The sequence below is a fragment of the Dermacentor variabilis genome, chromosome 9, assembly GCF_050947875.1.
Source record: "Dermacentor variabilis isolate Ectoservices chromosome 9, ASM5094787v1, whole genome shotgun sequence".
NCBI lineage: Eukaryota > Metazoa > Arthropoda > Arachnida > Ixodida > Ixodidae > Dermacentor > Dermacentor variabilis.
In genome coordinates, this window is record NC_134576.1 from 57,416,758 (window position 1) to 57,423,450 (window position 6,693).

The following is a 6,693-nucleotide window of genomic DNA, read 5'->3' on the forward strand; positions in this document are numbered from 1 at the left end:
AGCAAACCGGTTAAGCTAAACTGGTTAACCTCCCTACCTTTCCTTCTCCACTTTTTCCTCCTCCTCCCCTCCTCCATTAAACGCGTAGGGAAATACGTTTCCGCTACATTTCTTATGCACTTGGCACACACGGAGAGCCATCTTGCGGCTCTCTGTGTGTACCATACATAGCCTCCTCGCTATGTATGGTGATGCCCCGACAGGTGGCGCGCCACTCGCCCGCTTCTACCCTTATTTTCGTTTGAGCGCATTGGGGCCGTGCGGGAACCGGTTCGTGGATGCAATACCCTTGCGTTTAATAAGTTTTCTCGATCTCTCCCCTTCCAACTTCCAGCGTGCGTCACTGGAACCCTCGTGTTTAGGCGAAGCGTCTCTTCTTTCCACTCACAGCGCAATTCCTATGTGCAGCGTCCAATGCGGGACGCTTCTGACGTGATCGCTGCGCCGTAGCGCGGCTCGTGGGAAAGCGTCCCCTGCGAAGTGTGCCGTGTGGCTGGCGAGGACTCATGCGTCTGCGTGGGGCCCACAAGCGAAATAGAGGGCGATCCCATAGAGGCGTCAGCCCAATGATCGCGTCCGCCTTCATGGCTCATCGCGGCCCAGCTGAACGTGCCAATCACGACGTTTGGCTCGCGTAGATCGTTTCTCCCTCTAACACACCGAGTTCTTTGGTTCGTTCGGCTTGCTCAGGCGCACGTTTTGTCTTTGTGTGACTCAAGAGCATGTCGAGCGAATGACGGGGCGGTGCGAACGAGGTGCGATAGCGCCAGCGCGTTTCACTATTGAAGGCGAAGCTTAAGCGTCCTCCAAGTTTTTTATCGGTGTTCTGTTATGTTTCTGATATAAGTGGACGCCCAAGTTCTGCAATGCTTATTCTCCTGCCCGCTCTTTCTGCGTTTTCGCGTGGAAGTCACCCAGGCTAGCAGTACGCCGATGAGAGGACATTTTATTTGCTATACGGAGGACATGGAGGAGGCGATGCATAATTGTCCAAAAATAAAAACAATTAATAAAAAGATTATCGGGTTACAAGAAGGGACAGAGCAAAAGTTAAAATGCACAATCTAATCGTGTCATTGGTGCTTCTCATATTTGTCCAACGGAACCCTTTAACGCAAGAAAAGAGAGAATAATACGGAGGAAAAAAGGACCCAGATGTGGTGCCACATAAACCGCTTTTCTTAACTATGGATGCGTGGGTAAATATACGCATATGAATAAGCGATAATGCAGCGAGTGTTTTTTTTCTTCAATTACGTGTCGGCGTTGCATTTGACACTGCTTCGCTGAAGACCCGTGGAAAGCGAAGCCGCAACTCCTACGAATGGTTCACTATCCAAGCGAGTAGTCAAGGTCCCATGATTGCGACCACTCACGTATCCAGAGCATGGTGATCCGCTTCCGGACACGAAGCACAAACCACGAAGCACGAATCCACGAAGCACCGGACAGGCGCCGTGCGTGGTGCTGTAGTCTACCCGTCGCTCACTTCTCGCCGGTTCTTGCTTCAGGTTCAACGGGAAGAGCGCATAGCCACGATGAGGCCTAATGTCGAGGTTGGCCCTGGGAAATGCGGTTGAGCCACCGCTATCCACGTCGTTCAGGTACACCAGAAGTGTGGCCAGCCGTTCGCCCTTTTCATTGTCGTCGTGTAAGGGGTCCGTGTGCTCGTTGTAATGTCCGCCGATGGCCTAGTTGAGAACCTGCAGTTTCTCGGCGGACTTCAACCTAAGGCCCGTGATCGCACTAGCACGTTTTTGATCGTTTTTTGATCACACTAGCACGCTTCGAGTGTTATGCAGGCAGGTAAGAGCCGCCGTCCTGGTATCCGGCTGGTCGTCTCGTCCATCCTCCCGTGTCACCAAGGCAGGCTCGAGTTCGGTCGCTTCCTGGCGAACAGCTGCGCCCTCGCTTGGCTCAAGAAGTTGTGCAATAGCCAGAGCCGAGGCTTGGACACGGACAACTCCTCCACAGGAAAAAGCGAGAGAAGCAACGTGCCGTGCAATCCGAATGACAGCCAACAGCGCAGGTTGCCGTTGGCTCCCGCGTTGACGTCCTCACTGGCGCGGCACAGCTGGCTGAAAGGCGTGTCGCTGGGAAAGCTGGAGCGCTCAGCGTGCAGGGAGGTCTCCCGGTAAAGCCACATTGAGCGCGTCTTGGGCGGTTGACCAACGGCCTCGTGCCAATGCGTCCAGTTCGCCTTGCTCGTTGACGATTCCAGGTTACGGAGACTGCGATCGAAGAAACACGAGTAGCGCCGGTCGTAACCTAGCTTGACCCAAGCGGCAGCAACAGTAGGTTCGCTAAGAGAACAGTGGACGGCCAGTGATAGGGCATCGTCCGGGGCCAGCTGATTTACCAGATGTGGAGAGGACAGCGTCGCGATGATGATTTCGGCAGTGAGGTTGTATGCCATCTGGAGTCTACAGACATTGCGCGCCGCACCGTCTAGGTCCTCATCTGTGGGCCAGGCAAGTCGTCCCGCATCTTTAACGGCTGGTCGTGAGCAGCGAGTAGTTCAGAGCATGTCAGCCACAGAATAGAGCTTTGAAAGCCTCAAGAATGGCGCCAAAACCCGCTCCACGGGGCGTGTTCCCGGTCGGGATGACGTAACATCCCGGAGTTCGAGGTGCTGTGGAGGTGCAACGAATGCAGTGCGTCGCCAACTCTTTCCGCAATGCTCGATGTAACACTGCAGAGCATTCCAGAGCGCTTTCTCTGTTGGCAGCAAGCTCGCCAGAGCTGGCATGGAGCGATAATATTCGCTGCACCGGCCGACACCTGCAACGGCCACCAAAAGGAAAAACCACAACCACATCTTCTTGTTCCTTTATCCTTTTGTTCTTGCTCTGCCATTTCACTACAAGAAAGCAACCAACCCGCCTACCCCGCGACACAGAATCAACAACCCTTAAAAATAAGTGTTGCTCATAAAATTGCTGCATTTTTATTTGCATCCCCTTCCAGATCTGTTGATTGCGTTTGTGATTAGCTGCCACGAAACGAAGAACAACGCTGTAACGAGGGGACTCATGATCAGGTGGAAAAAGCTAATTTCGGGGGAAGCAAATTTTTTTTATCGCGTTAGTTCTTTTTTTAGGGCTGAGTCGACGCGCCGCGCGTTGTGAAAATGAAAAGTAAAATGACGGAGGTGATTTAGATGCAGATATTGGGAGAGGCCGAGTTTCAAATTCGTTTGCGACAGACTATTCATTACTAAATAAAGCTTTCTTCTCTTTCTTTGTTCTCCAATAAGCGTTGCTCATAGTCACAATCTTGGTCGGTTTAGCCTTCAGGAGGCAATTTTCATAGACCACAATCATCAGTGAGGCCAGTCCCACGGCTTGGGAGAGGGGCCTCAACATATGAAATGATAAAAGCCGTCATATTGCGTGATTGAATAATCAGTCACTACTCAGCCGCATAATATTTGTTTCGTGCTTTCCTTTATTTATGAATCAGAGTATTATATTAAGCTTGCTCTCTGTAACGTATTCTTGAAAGTAACCTAATTCTGGGTATGAAAGGGCCATTGCATGCTTCACAAGTAGTAATCAATTAATTTTTTTAAAAATTCGCAGTTTCGCGCAAAAGGCGAAGCACCAGTTGCGATGGAAGATCAGCAGATAGCTGTACGACGTAAGGGTCGCAGTATTATCGGCCGTATAACCTTTAGATATTCGCGTACTAGCCAAAGTAGGAATGATAGAATGCGTAAGCGCGACTGAACGAGGACGTGGAAAAAAAACAGACACAGATATGGCTTGAATGAAAAAAAAGAGCAAGGCGCAAGAGACCAGGACAGAAATAGAACACAAACAACAGGACCGGCGCCACACGATACTGGCAAGCTGAGACGGCGATGAAGTTGACGCACAAAATGGCAGGATCGACATTGGGCCCTTTCTTTCAACGAAGCTTTCGCACCGATACTGCTATTTTGTGCGTCAACTTGATCGCTGTCTCAGCTTGCCAGTCTCGAGTGGCGCCGGTCTTGTCGTTTGTGCCCTTTTTCTGTCCAGGTCTATTGCGCCTTGCTCGTACTTATTCAGGCATGAACCAACTAGCCCAAGCAAGCATTTTACTTGAACATATTTCTTCTACATTGGGCCCTTTCTCTCAACGAAGATTTCGCACCGATCCTGCTATTTTGTGCGTCAACTTGATCGCTGTCTCAGCTTGCCAGTCTCGAGTGGCGCCGGTCTTGTCGTTTGTGCCCTTTTTCTGTCCAGGTCTATTGCGCCTTGCTCGTACTTATTCAGGCATGAACCAACTAGCCCAAGCAAGCATTTTACTTGAACATATTTCTTCTACATTGGGCCCTTTCTCTCAACGAAGATTTCGCACCGATCCTGCTATTTTGTGCGTCAAATTGATCGCCGTCTCAGCTTGCCAGTCTCCAGTGGCGCCGGTCCTGTCGTTTGTGTTCTTCTATCCTAGCCCATTCCGCCTTCCTTTTTACTCATTCAAGCATGAACTAACTAGCGAACGCAAGAATTTTACTTGAACAAACACAGCGCTGCCTCTGTGGCTCCGTTTTTTTTCCGCGTCCTCATTGAGACGCGCTTACACATTTTATCATAGATGCATACCAGCTATCACACCAGTGTGGTTTTGCTAAATTGACAGGCACGGTGTCACGCGCCCACAGGTTAACATGAACACATCTCACCCGATGAGCGCGGAAACTTGTTGTCAAAATGCTGGAGTGAGGAATCGTGGCAGCAGATGCCAGCGAATTTACCTTGGCGCATCTCTCGCTTCAACACCAACAAAAGGTCGAAAGCACAGCGCATACAAATTTACCGGCACTACGCGCACTCTGTGAGCATTGAAAGCATCGCAGATCGCTTTGAAGATGAGGCCCGCACGTTCGCGCACACTCTGGTCACGTCGCAGATTGCTTTCAATTCCCCGCCGCCTGCTGCTTACGGCTGCGCCGTAAGCAGCAGGCGGCGGGGAAGAATGCCCCCCCCCCCCCTTCCTCGCCTCTTATCCGTGCCTCGCGCGCGACAGGAGAGAGCGCTCTTCCTATCAGCCTGCCTCGCTCACGCACGCGAGATTGATCCGCGTTCGCCGGCTCACCTTACCACGCTGTCTCTCTCACATACTGCGTACGGCGCATGGCGACTATTTTATTGCGTTTGTACTTTATGCGCACTTTCTTTTTGTTAGATTTCACAATACTGTCAATCCCGATTGGGATTATTACAGGAGTGGGCATATGGTCATCAAAAAAGTACAATGTGAGCAAACACTGAGCAAACAAAAAGTTAGCATAGAAAATATGAATGCTTTCATTTATTGAGTAACACACTGCTCTTCACACAATTGCTGTTGCCGAAAAGAGAAAAAAATAAAATAACTAAAAGACTAAGTTGTGATGGCGATTGCTTCTTCTAGATGATTGGTAAATGTTTCTAGTGTGGGCTGGGTAGTAATAGCAGGGTTTAAGGAGTTCCACTCTCGCACAGCTCGCGGAAAGAAGGAAAAGAAAGAAGTATTGTTGTTACAAAGAAATTGCTCTAGCGTGAAAGCGTGTTTATGCCGAGTCGGTCTAGTGATCTTGTACTTTAAAAAAGTGGCGGGATCCAATTTCAGCGCACTGTTAATACCAAGTATAGGAACTTCAATCGTTGAACCTTGGCTCGAATTTCTAGGGTAGCGAGGCCTGCGCGAGAAAGAAGTTCGGTTGGTGAATCTGTGTGTTTAAAACGGTTATAGATAAATCGGGCAGCTTTTCTTTGTGTGCGTTCCAGCGTATGAATGTAGTTTTTGCACTGTGGAAACCATACTATGTTGGCGTATTCGAGTGCCAGTCTGATAAGGCTGACGTAAGCAAGCTGTTTTGTCTGTCTGGTGGAATGCGATAAGGTGCGTTTGAGGTAGAAGAGTTTGTTCAAGGGTTTTTTAGCTACGTACTGTATGTGCGCGTTTCAGCTGAGGTCGGATGAGATGATTACGCCTAAGTATTTATACTGGGTGACGCATTGTAGAATAGTGCCATTGAAACCGTACGGGAACTGCAGACTTCATTTTTTGTTTGTGACCGACGTGCAGACAGTTTTATCGGAATTTATCACCATTTGAAAGTCTGCGCATGACTGCACTGCCTTATTTAGGGAATTGTTCAGTTTTGCTTGATCTTCGTGGTTACGCACAGTATGATAAAGAATGCAGTCGTCTGCAAAGAGGCGAATGGTGACGTCCAATTGGTTGGTTATATCATCTATGTATAATAAGAACAGAAGTGGGGCCAGAACTGAGCCCTGGGGAACGCCGGACAAAAACAGGGACAGCATCAGAAAGGTGATCATTGTATTGTACGTATTGGGAGCGGTTTGACAGAAAGTCATTGATCCAACCAACAACAGGGTCGTTACCAAGTAGGCGGTTAAGATTGTGAAGCAATTTGACATGGGAAACAGGATCAAACGCTTTCGTGAAATCCATAAAGATTATGTCTACCTGTAGTTGCGCATTAATGTTTTGAGTTAAGTCGTGAAGGGTTTCCACGAGTTGGGTGACTGTTGATAAAGCGTTTCGAAAACCGTGCTGGTTTGAATAGATTAAATTGTTTGCTTCCGCCAATTCTGTTAAGTGTTTCAAGATTATGTGCTCTAATATTTTGCAGCATGTGCATGTTAAAGAAATTGTCCGGTGGTTAGACAAGGAAGATGTGGCACCTGATTT